This window comes from Lolium rigidum, chromosome 2, assembly GCF_022539505.1.
Source record: "Lolium rigidum isolate FL_2022 chromosome 2, APGP_CSIRO_Lrig_0.1, whole genome shotgun sequence".
In the NCBI taxonomy this organism is placed as follows: domain Eukaryota; kingdom Viridiplantae; phylum Streptophyta; class Magnoliopsida; order Poales; family Poaceae; genus Lolium; species Lolium rigidum.
Window position 1 is genome coordinate 56,009,059 of NC_061509.1, and position 15,788 is coordinate 56,024,846.

Genomic DNA, 15,788 nt, shown 5'->3' on the forward strand with positions numbered 1-15,788 from the left:
GCGGAAGACAATGGAGGAGGTGCCGCGCCTGGCCTGGCCCGCGCAGTCCACGACGCCGGCCGCGCGGCGACCTAGAGCTTCGCGGCGCCGAGGTTTCAGGTTCGATTGGAGGCGCGTCGGCGAGGGATTCTGCAGGAGGTAGGGAGGGTGCCGGAGCAACGTACGATGGCGAGAATATGGAGCGCCGGAGCTGGGGCGAGGTCGCGGAGAAAGAGGGCGGAGACGGCGTCTATCTGGTCGATCTGGGCGCGCTAGAGGTGGAGGAGAGGAGCCGCCGGTGGTCTGGGGCGGCGGAGGTGTGGGTAGCCGGCGAGACTGAGATCGTGAAGGGTCATCTGCGCGAGAGTGAGCAAGTCACGGAGATGGTGTGGCTGGCCAAAATTCCGTCCGTGATTTTGGCCCAAAATCATGCTTAGCCCGATCCAAAAAAAAAAGAGCATTGGCTCCAAATGAAGAATTCCCTGGCGTAATCTGATTTTGTTTATTAAGGGAAGGTAGAGATTTTATTCAACAGGTAACATCAAAATTCCCGCTCGCTGTTCACATTTGCCGGAATTTCCCGCTCGCCCGGCTCCAAAATCAGAACTCCTATAACGGGCTCTCAACAGCTTCTCAAATTTCGTTTGGTATTTAAGCAAGTATAGTACCAATCGATCATCGGTGGATGGATGGATGGATGCATGCATTAGTATAGCTAGCTCCATATGTGAACATATGTGCATATGGTTCTTCTACCACAATACATAGGTGGTAAAACTTCCAAACATACACAAATGCATATGCATGCCATTGCACCTGTCAGCATTGAATAGATTCTAAGAGACATTTTTGGAAAAAGGTTCGTCCACAAAAATCTGTCGCGGCACACCAGGTCCAAGGATAGCACAGATTATCGGATATTTACGTGCATACGCTCTCGAGGGAAGCAACCGCGGCCCGACGGTGGTGGAGGAACCGCGGATTCGCGACCTCGCCACATGCATTCGTGTAATGTCCATGTTACACCCGCTGAAATGCGATGCAGAGTCAGGCGCGCGCCAAGACGACATGAACCGAAACAATGCCTCGCGAGAAACCTCGAGCCAATATGCTAGGCTCTATGAGCTTCACTCATGCCGACAAGTGTAGGATGACCACTACCAAAAAAAAGGGGGAAGGGTTAATGTGCATATACCAATCACATGAGTACCAAGGATTGTCGATGGAAAGACATTTGATAGCCGAGACTATGGGAGTACCGAGGAGTGTCGATGGAAAGACTTTAGATACCCGAGACTATGGGACCACGCTAGAGTGCTTCCCTCGAAAAGGCAGAAAATAACTTACGACCGAGACGGTGCGGCACCAAAGTGTCATCACCATGGTCGAAAAATAACATGTTGTTGAAGGTTCTCCCTAGGATGCCAAGACAACCTTGCTTGGGACACCGTGATCATAACCTAGCTCCTCAATCTTAGGCTAGATCCCAAGGGATAGCGGGACCAAAAGTCGAAACGTTATTTGATGTCTTCAAGCATACATCATAAGGCCAAAGTAGATATTAATGGGTTTGCGGCTGATACGCCTCAAACATATCTATATTTTTTGATGCTCCATGCTTGTTTTACACTAATTCGTATATGTTTTGCTCATACTTCGTTGCACTTTTATATATTTTTCGGTACTAACCTATTAACAAGATGCCATAGTGTCAGTTCCCTGATTTTTGCTATTTTATATTTCAGAAAACTTGTACAGGAAATATTCTCGGAATTGGATAAAACAAAAGCCGAAGTCAATATTTTCCCGTAACGAAGACAGAGTCCAGAGGGGAGTCGGAGAGGAGCCACAGGGGGCCAAGCCACCCCTTGGCGCGGCCAGGCTGCGCCAAGGAATGGCGTGGCCCACCCTGGCCTCCACCGACATCGCTCCTCCGCCTATTTATTCACGATCTCGGGAAAACCCTAAATACCCGAGCCTCCATCCACGAAAAGTTCCGCCGCGGCCGCCATTGCAGAACCCATCTCGGGAGGGTTCTGAAGCTCTTCCCGACACCCTGTCGGACAGGGAAATCATCGCCGGAGACATCTACATCGCCATGCCAGCCTCCGAAGTGATGCGTGAGTAGTTAATCCCTGGACTATGGGTCCATAGCAGTAGCTAGATGGTTGTCTTCTCCAATTTGTGCCTCATGTTTAGATCTTGTGAGCTACCCTACATGATCAAGATCATCATTATGTAATGCTACATGTTGTGTTTGCTGGGATCCGATGAATATTGAATACTATGTTGAGGTCGATTATATATTCTTGTCATATGTTATTTGTTATCTTGCCCGCTCTCCGTTGCTAGTAGATACTCTGCCCAAGTAAATGCTTGTGACTCCAAGAGGGGGTATTTATGCTCGATAGTAGGTTCATGCCTCTAGTTTTCTGGAAGAGTGACAATAACTTTTATGATTATAGATCTGTTGTTGCTACTAGGGAGAAAATAACAATGTTTTATCCGAGGGTAATTATATTGTTTACTTTACACACATTGCTTAATGCGATAATCTGTTGCTAGCAACTTAATACTGGAAGAGGTTCGGATGATAACCGGAAGGTGGATTATTAGCCATAGACGTAGTTGGATTACGGTCTATGTATTATGTTGTAATGCCCAAACGAATCTCGTAGTAATCATCATGTCATGTATGGTTGATATTATGTCAATTGCCCAGCTATAATTTGTTCATCCAACATGTTATTTATCTTCATAAAGAGACACCTCTAGTGAACTGTGGATCCCGGTCCTTTCCTTTAAACTGATAAATTCAACTACTTCAATCATGCTATGTTTTTTCTTACTGCAAAGCTCTGTTCTCTTTAATTACTGCAAACATCTCTTTCCACTCGATACGTCTAATCATTTGTGTTCAGCAAACCGGTGAGATTGACAACATCAGTGTAAGTTGGGCAAAGTACTTTGATTGTGTTGTGTGCATGTTCCACGTTGTTGCTGACGCCGGTAGTGCGCCCTGCCACTAGTCAGCTAGCAACACCTTCAGAAGTCACGCATTTCTCCTACTGGTCGATTAAACCTTAGTACCTTATTGAGAGAAAACTTGCTGCATTGCTCATCACACCTTCCTCTTGGGGTTTCCCAACCGCTTCTACAAGCCATCAAGATTGTCTGGCGCCGTCCACGGAGCACCATCAGCGGCCCAACACAAGGTCAACATCAATGAAAACGCAGTTATGCCTCATTGATGGTGATACAACTAGAAACACTAGATCGCAATAAGTTGTACACTTTCAACACAAACTCCCCAGAATATCTCCAACTAAGGCATCGGGGATGATGGGTGCGCAACCTACACTACATGAAACGTAATATCTATTGAGTACCAAAAAACACGGTGAACGCCAGAAAACACACGACGAAGACGCTTTCGTGTATGACACTCGCCAAAGGATACACATCAAAGTTTTCCTCGACGAAGAATCTTTGCCGAGTGTCTTTTCATGGATACTCGGTGAAGAATCACTGGCAAGTGTTTTGTCGCAACACTCGGCGAAGAAAAGGTAACCTCCATTTTCCCTCCGTCTAACGACGCTAGCTCTTTGCCGAGTGTCTCTCGCAGGTACATGGCAAAACCAGGAGCTCCTATGCGCTGCCACATCGCTCCTTCTTCATTGAGTGCCATCTATGGGGACACACGGCGAAGAGATGACGGGGCCACGTCGACGCAGAGCTTTGCCAAGTACCTGTTGTTGGGGTACTTGGCAAAGTCCAGCTCTTCGCCGAGTGCCTTGGCCTGGGACACTAGGCAAAGGTGCAAACATGCCACGTCGACACAACTCTTCGCCGAGTGCCTGTGCCTACGACACTCGGCACTGAGGTCTTTGCCATGTGCCATGTGTCGGGATAGTCGGCACTGAGGATATAAAAAAGCAAAATTCTTGTTGTTTTCTTTTTATTTCCTGCAACAAACACATATATATGTAGCAGTGCACAAGTACATAACCATCAATTCACAAATAACTCAGTGCAATGTCTACAATGTCACAAGATATATCAATCAACAACGTTACAAACATCGCAAAGTTCGGAAATAAACGATTACAAGTTCACAAATACATGGATAGTTAGCTACAAGTTTTCCGCCATCAATGGATGTGCAACATGACTCTACCATCAAATACGAGCATGCCTTTGCCATAACACATGCAAGTCCACATCAGGTAGGCTGTCCTCCATGCAAGTAAACAACAACTAGGTAAATCCTACAAATTTGAAAGCATACAAGCATAAGTTTTACCGGAAAAAATAGAAGATTATTTTGACAAGCATAATTTACACATGATTCTCACGAAGTAAAAAATTTACATGATATTGCTAGCCGTAATTTATACAGGCAAGAGAAATAGAAGAGCATGAGAACTCACAGAGTTTTGCCTCCTTAGGTTGTGAAGATCGGGATTCCCTGGCGTTGGCATGCTCATACTACCAGTTGGGGTCACACGGCTTGTATCTGCCTGGCGCGACAGGTTATGAGAACCAGCTGATGGGATCCCCTGCACGCATGGTAAAGGAGCATGATAATGTGCAGATGCCCTAGAACAGAAAAGTTGCAAAACAACTTAACAATGGCCCATAAGAAGGAGGGGAGAGGAGGAAGAAGAGGTGTGTCGCCACACCTACGCAATGTGTTCCACTCACCCGCTTCACGCCCTAGCTCTCCGGAAATCTATAGGATCCTCAGCCGTCTCCCGCTGATTCCTCTGGAACCGCTCTGGATTTTAACTACGAGTCAACTTTTCCTTCCTCTTGATTTTTTTGGAAAAATCAACTTTAGCACCGGAAAATGTCATTTTGTACATCAGTATTTTTCGGTTTCACGTGTTTCCAAGCAGGTGCACCTCCGCGCTCGCCGCTGGGAAATGGGGCGTCCGATGAGTCCCATTTTGAGCACAACTAATTCAAAAAATCAGAACAATATGAGACCTTCGCGACGTGTCATATTATGTGACCCAGTTGCGAGGAAAAAAAATCAAACTTGGAATACGTCGGTTATTCCAAAAACCATTCACGAAAATGAGCTATCACCTACGGAGTTCTATGGCTTTTAGGTCAAACGGGCTAGGTTATGGCCAACGAGCATGCATACTTTAGTGGAACGAGGCCAGATTTGTGCGCACATGTGTGTTCCCTAAGACGGGAATCAACCCTGCGTGTGGGGGTTTTACCATCGTGGTCATGGAAACCCCGTTTTCATTTTCCGAGTGCTGAAACGGGTTTTTTGAGTGAAGCGAGTACAGGGCGCAAACTACGATTGAGGGATACCCATGCAACAATAGAAACATACTTACACAATGAGATTCACACACCCAAATCGCGTGTTGCCTCTCTGGGAATCCATAGGATCATCCATCGTCTCCCACTGATTCCGCTATAAACGCTCCAAATTTAAACTATTCTTCATCTTTTTCTTGCTCCTGATTTTTTTGGAAACATCATTTTCACCTCTCAAACATGTCATTTTATGTGACCCAGTTGCGAGAAAAAATAAACTTGGGATACGGCATTTATTCAGAAAAACATTAACAAAATGAGCTATCACCTACGTAGTTTTATGTCTTTTAGGTCAAACAGGCTAGGTTATGACCAACCAACATGCATAGTTTTCCAAAACAAGACCATATTACGCACACGCGTGTGCCCTACGATGGGAATCAATGTCATGTGCAGGGTTTTACCATCATGGCCACGAGAAGGCTGTTTTCCGTTTTTCGAGTGCTAAACGGGATTTTTTGTGAAGCATGTACATGTTGGCAAACTACGGTTGAGGTAAACCCATGCACAACGATATAACATCACCTAGGCAACGCGTTCCACTCACCCGCTTCGCACACTAGCTCTCCGAGAATCCATAGGATCCTCAGCCGTCTCCTGCTGATTCAGTTGGAATCGCTCTGGATTTGAACTACGGGTCAACTTTACCTTGCTCCTGATTTTTTTGGAAAAAATATTTTTAGCTATGGAACATGTCATTTTATGCATCGATATTTTTCGGATTCGCGCGTTTCCAAGTAGGTGCACTGTTGCGATCGCCATGGCGAAACGGGATGTCCGGTGGGTCCCATTTTAAGCACAACTAATTCAAAATAAAATCATAAACATGTTTGATCTTCCTGAGGCATCATTTTATGTGACCCAGTTGCGAGAAAAAAATTCAAACTTGGATTACGACTGGAAAAACATTCATTCATGAGCTATCGCCTATGGAGTTCTATGACTTTTAGGTCAAATGGACTAGGTTATCGCTAACGGACATACATACTTTACCGGAATGAGGACATAGTGCCCACATGTGCATGCCCTGGGACAGGAATCAACTCCACGTGTGGGGTTTTACCATCGCGACCACGAAAAGCCCGTTTTCCATTTTCCTCGTGCCGAAATAGGTTATTTTGTGTAGCAGTTATACGGGCGCAAACAACGATTGAGGGAAACCCATTAAGAGATATAATAGATGCCCCCCATAGGGGGACTCACAGCGATCCTCGCACGTGAGCCGTTGGATCTTCCTTGCGACGAATCTCAGCCGTTGATTCCTGGCTCAGAATCTACTAGCTAACCCCATGCAACGACCAATTGTTACCCGCCTCCGGCTGCATGTGGACCCCATCTTTGCCGGCCCCGCATGTCAGCCACTACGAATGGGACTCTGTCGGTGTAAATTGGCATTGGGCAGTGAATCTCCACCCCGCAGGGGTAATTTCAGCGGTGTTGGTATAAAAGGAAGCATCTCACGGAGGGAACCCTAGCCCACTTTCCCCCAATCCCCGTGCACGTCTCATCCTCACCAATGGCGGCTGCCCTTCCTCTCCACGCAGGCCGCGCGCCATCGAGCCACGCCGCCGTTCCCCGATCCCGTCGCCAGCCGTGCCCGGCCGGCACCATCCCCGTCGCCAGCCGCTCCTCCTCCACAACGTCCTTCTCTGGAGCCCCACTTTACCGGAGGAGAGATGGGCCAGGAGGCCGGCGGCGCGATGACATCGAGCGGCGGGCGGATGGAGCCGGACGAGTTGGCCGTGGTGGCGAGAGGGAGGAAGTGCCGCAAGATATTGCCGGTGCTGCGAGGTTTCTTTGGCCGCCCGTCTCACTTTCCTCTCGCCGCTTCCGCTTCGCCCTCGCCATCCTCGCTTCTTCATCTCGTCGTTTGCAAGCTACAGCCTGCAGATCAGCCGTCCTCCGCCACATCCACGCGGTCCACGCCTTCGGCCGTGGCCGGCGCTGCCATGGCGGCGTTCTCCCGTGGGTTTGATTAAGTTGAGCTTTTGCTTCGCCGATGGGGATTTATTTTGTTGCGCTCACAAATTTAGCTCGTTTGTTCGTCGGCTTTGATTTGGCCTCTTTTTGGCCGTGCCCGCGCTGCCAATCAATCGTCTCCTCGTTCCTCCCCAGATCTGATCCCGCTTCATCTTTTTTGGACCCTTCCGTTCTGGCATCTTCCTGTTTCTCTTCTTGGCCGCTGGAGACAGAGGACCATGTCCTCCTTTTCACGAATCTGGGTGGGTTTCTGTTTGGCTCTTTTAGGTTCTTCTTCTTATTTGCTGGGGTCCTCTCCTCGCCTATCTTTTTTCTCGTGTGTTCTTGGCTTACGCCTTGCCCCCTTATGTGATTTAACTCGGCTCGTGTTCCGTCTTTGCAGTGTCGTCGTCGTCCTAGGATTGCCGCATCGGCTGGTCGCGCCGCTCTGGTCGATCTGTTGTCCAACTGCGTTCTTGGTGAGTCCTCTGTTTCAGCTACCTCTGTGTTCTTGTCCGCGCCTGTATGAATTTGGTTTACGGCATGTTAGCTCTTTCCGCGTTTTTCCTTGTTAGCGATGCTGCAGAAGTATGCTGGCTCATAATAGCATCCTTAAGATTTCACGGGCAGATTTGTATAGACACTGCAAGCCAACCATTTTATAAGTCTGGGCGTGTCAAACATTGGCTGATTTTCTAATGGCAAAATATGTTTACTTAATTTAACCAGCAATTAGTGAAATGAGTATTCGTACAGCTCTCTGTTTTGGTGCCGTGCCATAGGCTTGCAGGTTGTTTCTCGTGGTCACTTAACGGACAAGCAGCTCAGCTCTGCAGATCAAACTGTCCTTCATTGTGAGCTTACACAAGTAATAGGTTTAGATCTTTTCTATATGAACCTACATCTTTTCTCTAGCCAGATATACGCTCTTGTTTATCCAATACAACTTTCTCAGCTGTATGCCGGTACTGTTCTTTGATGCTAGCACTTTCAGTTATTTTTCTCAAGAAATACCTGTGTGTATTAGCTTGCTATGGTAGATCGGTTTTTTGGATTTCTGGGGATTAGCTTGGAACCCCAGTTTGGTAGTTAGTGTTTCTTGACCGGTGAATTGATATATACCATGTTAGAAAGAAACTACCATAAATACTCATGGTGGCCCAACTAGGTTTGGAACCCCATCTGGATAGTTACTGTTTTTCTGTGCCCAGTGAATTAGTATATCCTGTAAGAAGCGTAGAGACTGCTGTTATTAGTGATGGTGGTATTTTATCTTTGATTCCGCATCACAGGACGTGCCAGCGATTGTGTTTATTAAGAAGCCCTAAAATATGTGGAGTTTTGGATATATAAAATTTGCTGAATAGCGTTGCTTAGTCTGGAGATTAGACATGTCTGCTGTATTTTCTTTGTTTTCCATGTGATGTAATAAAAGCCAGTGTTGTTTGTTTCAGTTACACAAAACAATTAAATAGAAGGGTCGAGAACTGTTTTATGGTCTTTTCATGTCTACCTTCTTATATGTTGTTTGCCATTGTTGTTTGTTTCAGGCTATCTACTGCTGTGGGTTGGTTGTTGTGCCCATCTACCTGTCAGGTAAAATCTCTTTCCCTGCTTCAGATCTCCACGTGTTGATCTATTTTATATATACTTGAATTTGTTACCTGTTCTATTTAATGGAATGTTAAATCTGATGCATTTTCTAGCCAGTGGTGCTTTTGTTTTTGCTGTAAATGTTCAGTTTGGAACCCTTGTATTCCTCACCAAAACTTTGTGAGGTGCAAACCATGTGTAATCTTGTCCTCCTTTTCACGAATCTGGGTGGGTTTCTGTTTGGCTCTTTTAGGTTCTTCTTCTTATTTGCTGGGGTCCTCTCCTCGCCTATCTTTTTTCTCGTGTGTTCTTGGCTTACGCCTTGCCCCCTTATGTGATTTAACTCGGCTCTGTGTTCTGTCTTTGCAGGTCGTCGTCGTCCTAGGATTGCCGCATCGGTTGGCCGCGGCCGCTCTGGTCGATCTGTTGTCCAACTGCGTTCTTGGTGAGTCCTCTGTTTCAGCTACCTCTGTGTTCTTGTCCGCGCCTGTATGAATTTGGTTTACGGCATGTTAGCTCTTTCCGCGTTTTTCCTTGTTAGCGATGCTGCGAAGTATGTCTGGCTCATAATAGCATCCTTAAGATTTCACGGGCAGATTTGTATAGACACTGCAAGCCAACCATTTTATAAGTCTGGGCGTGTCAAACATTGGCTGATTTTCTAATGGCAAAATATGTTTACTTAATTTAACCAGCAATTAGTGAAATGAGTATTCGTACAGCTCTCTGTTTTGGTGCCGTGCCATAGGCTTGCAGTTGTTTCTCGTGGTCACTTAACGGACAAGCAGCTCAGCTCTGCAGATCAAACTGTCCTTCATTGTGAGCTTACACAAGTAATAGGTTTAGATCTTTTCTATATGAACCTACATCTTTTCTCTAGCCAGATATACGCTCTTGTTTATCCAATACAACTTTCTCAGCTGTATGCCGGTACTCGTTCTTTGATGCTAGCACTTTCAGTTATTTTTCTCAAGAAATACCCGTGTGTATTAGCTTGCTATGGTAGATCGGTTTTTTGGATTTCTGGGGATTAGCTTGGAACCCCAGTTTGGTAGTTAGTGTTTCTTGACCGGTGAATTGATATATACCATGTTAGAAAGAAACTACCATAAATACTCATGGTGCCAACTAGGTTTGGAACCCCATCTGGATAGTTACTGTTTTTCTGTGCCCAGTGAATTAGTATATCCTGTAAGAAGCGTAGAGACTGCTGTTATTAGTGATGGTGGTATTTTATCTTTGATTCCGCATCACAGGACGTGCCAGCGATTGTGTTTATTAAGAAGCCCTAAAATATGTGGAGTTTTGGATATATAAAATTTGCTGAATAGCGTTGCTTAGTCTGGAGATTAGACATGTCTGCTGTATTTTCTTTGTTTTCCATGTGATGTAATAAAAGCCAGTGTTGTTTGTTTCAGTTACACAAAACAATTAAATAGAAGGGTCGAGAACTGTTTTATGGTCTTTTCATGTCTACCTTCTTATATGTTGTTTGCCATTGTTGTTTGTTTCAGGCTATCTACTGCTGTGGGTTGGTTGTTGTGCCCATCTACCTGTCAGGTAAAATCTCTTTCCCTGCTTCAGATCTCCACGTGTTGATCTATTTTATATATACTTGAATTTGTTACCTGTTCTATTTAATGGCATGTTAAATCTGATGCATTTTCTAGCCAGTGGTGCTTTTGTTTTTGCTGTAAATGTTCAGTTTGGAACCCTTGTATTCCTCACCAAAACTTTGTGAGGTGCAAACCATGTGTAATCTTGACAAGCGCCAATACACGTGGTGTGCTTTTTCTCCTGCTTAGTTTTATTCATATTTGGTTTAATTTCATTGCTGATAAGAAAACGTGTTCTTTCGCATGTTTCTTGTTGTTGTTGAGAAGAGATGCTTAGTTAAGAATGGACAGATAAAATGATGTCTACGTGTTGGTTGTGCTGCGCTCGCTTCAGATTTGCGTTCTTTGCCTATATCGTCTGTGTCAACAGCTCGAGCACGGTCAGCAGGACTTAAAGACATGGTCAGGACATTAGTAATCATCTCCCCCTAATCATGATTTATGTCATTTTCCTCTATTTAGTTCCCACATGTCATGGTGTCTTTTTATTTGATTAGGTTTGTGATACCTGCCGGCCATTTGATCCAGAAATTTATTTATGGAGCTCTTGGTGTGGCTGCCTATTGTTTTATCGAGAAAATTGATTCCATATATTTCTACACTCTTTATCGAAAAATATATTTCTACACGTTAGTCATAAGTATGGTGCAGGTTCATGAACAATAAATGGTTGTAGAATGATTTCTTATTTTCTTTGATTGAGTTCCCAATTCATACATGTTTTGATTCTTTATGTTTCATCCTAATTTATTCACAGGTCTTGAAAGTTTTCTATGGGGCCACGGCGGCATCCGCTGCGCAGCTGCAGCAGGGACGGCGGACGAACAACCGGCTGCCCCAAGGTCCACCCAGCCAACTCCCCTTTGTGGCCTGCCCGTGAGGAGGATCACGAGGAGCACGGGAGGCCACCGCCATCCCCGGCCCCATAGCAACGGGCAGCATCGGCGCTCGCCCGAGGTATGCCACTCCTGGCCTCTCACTCCCCTGTATCTGCTTTCTCTCTCCCCATCGCACCTCCTACTCTCTTTCTCTAAGCACCTGATGTGACGACACAGGGGTGGATTTGTCGTGAACAAACTGCGATTTGGGGTCAGGTCCATGTGTAGATTGTTGGATCAGTAGGGATTGGGCACCACCGCTCTGCAAGCTCGACCTCCCTCCACCTCTCCTCAACTTCATCCTTGGGAGGCTTCCTCATGCTGGGCTCCAGCTTGTACCAAGGTAGATTCCAGTCTCCACAGAAAAAACTTGATTCTCAATGAAGTCAATATATTTGTTCATTCGTAGATGGGTTTGTCCTCACCACAGCTTGATGAAATTGCTCACTTTAAAATTGATCATGTCGCTGGTGTGTGCTGAATTGTAGGCCTGCTAGGACGAAGATCATGTTGCATGACCATTTTGAGAGAAACAACAACAAGATTCTTACTAGGAGGAAGAGATATGGTAGCATCTGTTTGTGCATATCTTCCACTTACATGCTGTCCTGACTGTATTGTTGGCATTAATTTGTATAAAAATCCTCTCTTGCAGAATAGATGGGCACGGAACAGTTTGTTACCTTTCTGTGGACGTAAGTGGTCCATATGGATCTTGAATACATCATACTATTCCTCCAAAAAATATTGTTGTGCACATTTAGATTGGCTATTTGGTTACTGTCAGATTACTGAGCACAGCTGTTTATGAAAATCTGGAGTCCAATGTTAATTTACGGTTCGAACATTGCTATTTCAGTGTTTCTTTTGTAAGCACGTAGATGCACTCTTACTGATTATATTAGTGAACAAAATATGTGGCAATGTAAGAACTTCCACTCATGTAAGTGTATGTAAATTTATTTTTCTACAACTATTTGTTTTGTCTTCTCCTAATATGGTCATTCATATCCTTTGTTTTATTCTGACATCAGGAAGGGTCTCCGGAAACAAGCGATGTGCATCTGTTCTAATAGCCAGCCAAGACGCATGTAAGCTAACATTTGACGTCGCTCTGTTCCCTGGGTAATTCCTCTGTTTTCCCCGTTTGAGTCATACACGATTCCCCTTGTTGGCCATTTGCAATTATGTTATATATAATGCTGATCATGTATTTATATTAGTTCCTTCTCCCAGTCTTTATATCTGGATTCAAAATGGCCTATGTGCGTCGCGGCACTTTCCTGGAATGTTACGAAAATTTTGAAACGACAAGTTTCTGTAGCATGCTGGGCTGAATTGTTTTGGAGCAGTTAGTTGGTTGCATTATATTACTTAGTGAATATCTATAAATAAGTTCCGCGTCACCTTCAGATATTTGGGGAATAATCTGCTTTGGCCTAAAAAATCTATTCAAAGGTTGGGAATCCCTGCAGGCTGCAAGCATTAGTCTAATATGGGTCCTTCAAAACAGAAGTGATTTTCATGGTATCTAAATTTTATTCTGAATTGTTAAAATCAGATTAATATTGTTAACTTACTAATACACAAAGTTGTAGCTGGTAAGCTCCCTAGGGTCTTCCAGGTCAAGAATTGATGGCTTATGGAACTCATCTGTTACATATTCTCCTCAGCCAGCTGGGGCCACATAATTTGAACGTTCTGATGATTCGATATTCCTTACTAATACACAAAGTTGTAGGCTTTCACCTTGAAACTTCTGTTTTTCCTACCCCATCTGTAGTCTTTGGTGAATCTGTTGGTTCCATTGTTTCAAGAAATGGTGTCTGATGCATGCACGAGAAAAAGAGGGATATGGGTTGTACAATAAAAATCCGATAGATGGTCCTGCTCGCGGTGTTTTAGGTCGGTGCAACAGGGAAAAGTTCAGGATGTCTACAAACCCAAGTAAACAGGGCAAAGTTGTGGCTTGCCTGTTTTTAGAAGTGAGCCAGGCCCATCATTTTATTCACTAAGTTGAGTATATCTATTTGTTCCATCGCCACACACAATGCGTAGGAGAAATTAATAGTTTTAGAAACACAGCCTCAAAACACATTGTTACATGTCTATCTGGAAAATAAGAGTGTACCATTTTCATTTACATTTCGTTTTCTAATTACCATTTAAGAATTGCATCCAAGGATACTGGTTATTTCTATATTTTGTTTACTTCATTTATAGCTTAGTCAATATATATTTTTTATACACGATTAATATAGCGATTGCCAAATCGTTTACCAAAGATGGGGAACACATGCCAAGTCGGGCTCCTGATTCACAAACGTTGTCTATGTATATGTCAATGTTGATAACTTTTAACAATGCTAATGTAATCTCCCATCCTTTCTTACCAGGTTTAAGCAACGGATATCGGTAAGATTCCATCTAGGGTCATGATCAGGCGGCGCTCACCGTCTACAGTTTCCAAAGCCACTAACAACACCATACCCACCAAGGGAAAAGGGAGAAGTGACAGTGGCATTCTCTCCGATAGCATGTCATAAACATCATTCTGATGGAGAAGTCCGTCTATACAACCAACAACCTTTGACATGTTGTGTTTCACCTATTGAATAGTTTTTTTTTCATTTGATGTTTTATTACTGTTGATATCTATAGATGCTTAATATAGCAATTTACAAACTGTTCACTGGGCAGCAGGCCATGGCAAGCCCCAAAATATTGCCCTATTTCCTCTTTTCTTGATTGTATATAAGTGTTTACTGCCCCAAAATAGTTTTTTTTTTACATTCGCAAAAAGAAAAGTTTAATGCTCCATTCATGATTTCGTCTGCTTTGTCCTATTTTCATATCAACTTTGTTCTGTAAAATCAAAAAATCGTATTTTCATTTTTCACCAGATTTTCATCATTCTTATATATAAATTGTATATTGAAGCAAATTTCACGGGATCGTGCGCCAAGGCGCACATCTAAATCTAGTGTATAACAATAGCAGAACACCTATGCAACATGTTCCACACACCCTCTTCGCGCACTAGCTCTACCAAATCCATAGAATCCTCCACCGTGTCTCGTCGATTCTGCTAGAAATGCTCTGGATTTGAACTATGCGTCACCTTTTCATTGCCCCTGATTTTTTTTTGGAAAAATCCCTTTTACCTCTGGAACGTGTCATTTTATGTGACACAGCTGCGAAAATAAAATTCAAACTTGGAATACGACGGTTATTCCAGAAGAACATTCACGAAATGAGCTATCACCTACGGAGTTCTATGTCTTTCTGATCAAACGGGCTAGGTTATGACCAGCCAGCATGCATAGTTTGCCATAACGAGGCCATATTGCACACACGCGTGTGCCATGGGATGAGAATCAACATTGTGTGCGGGGGTTTTACTTTCAGAGCATCTCTAGCCGCGTCCCCCCAAAGCGACCCCCAAAGGTATTGGGGCGCACCGGACATTTTTTCGTTCCCAGACCCAAAGGCCCTTTTCGTCGGCGTGGCCCAATACGGTGTCCGGCGCCCCGAGCCCATCCCCGGTCCACAGGGGATGCTCCGGGCACGCTGGACACAGCGAGAAGCGAGGCGAGAGTGGCGGGACCGATGCATCAGCGACACACGAACGGGCGCTCAACCGTCGCCTACCTAACGACGATGCGGTTGCCAGGAAGGGGAACCGTCGCAGTGTCGAATCGCGAACCGCCGGAATGGAGCCCGAACTCTGCGGAAGAGCAACCGCAGCTCACTTCGATATATGCGCCGCCATTCATCCGTGTTCAATAAGACCCCTACGTATGCGCTTTCCGATATACAACAGGCCAACACCATTCATCTCTCCTGTCCTCTCTCACCATCGTATCTCACCATGAGCAACCTCTCTTTGCCATCAAACACCGACAACGAGGGGAAGCCGGCGGGATGGCGCCATTGGTGGGACAGAGTTGCAATGCCTAGCAGCTCTAGTTCCCCGCCGACGGACATCTAGGAAGAGGATTGGGAGGCCGACGACGGCCATGAGTAGGAGGAGGATGAGAAAAGAGGCTGAGGAGGCAGTGGCGGCAAAGAAGGAGGCAAGGGCCTGGGCGAAGGCGAAGGCGCAACCGGCGAGCACCGTTGACAACGAGGGCGACACAAGTTCCCCCGACGCATCGAACGACACCGGCCCTTTGGAAGAGGTGACGAGCAGGAAGCACCTCCGTCAGTTATTCTACAAAAAATATTCTCGACATGAGCTATCACCTAGGGAGTTTTATGGCTTTTAGGTCAAACGGGCTAGGTTATCGCCAATGGGCATGCATGTTTTACCGGAACAAGGCCATCTTGTGAGGGGTTTTACCATTCAGTCGACATAAAAACCGTTTTCCATTTTCCGAGTGCCGAAACGGGTATTTCTATGAAGCAGGTACATAGGCGCAAACTA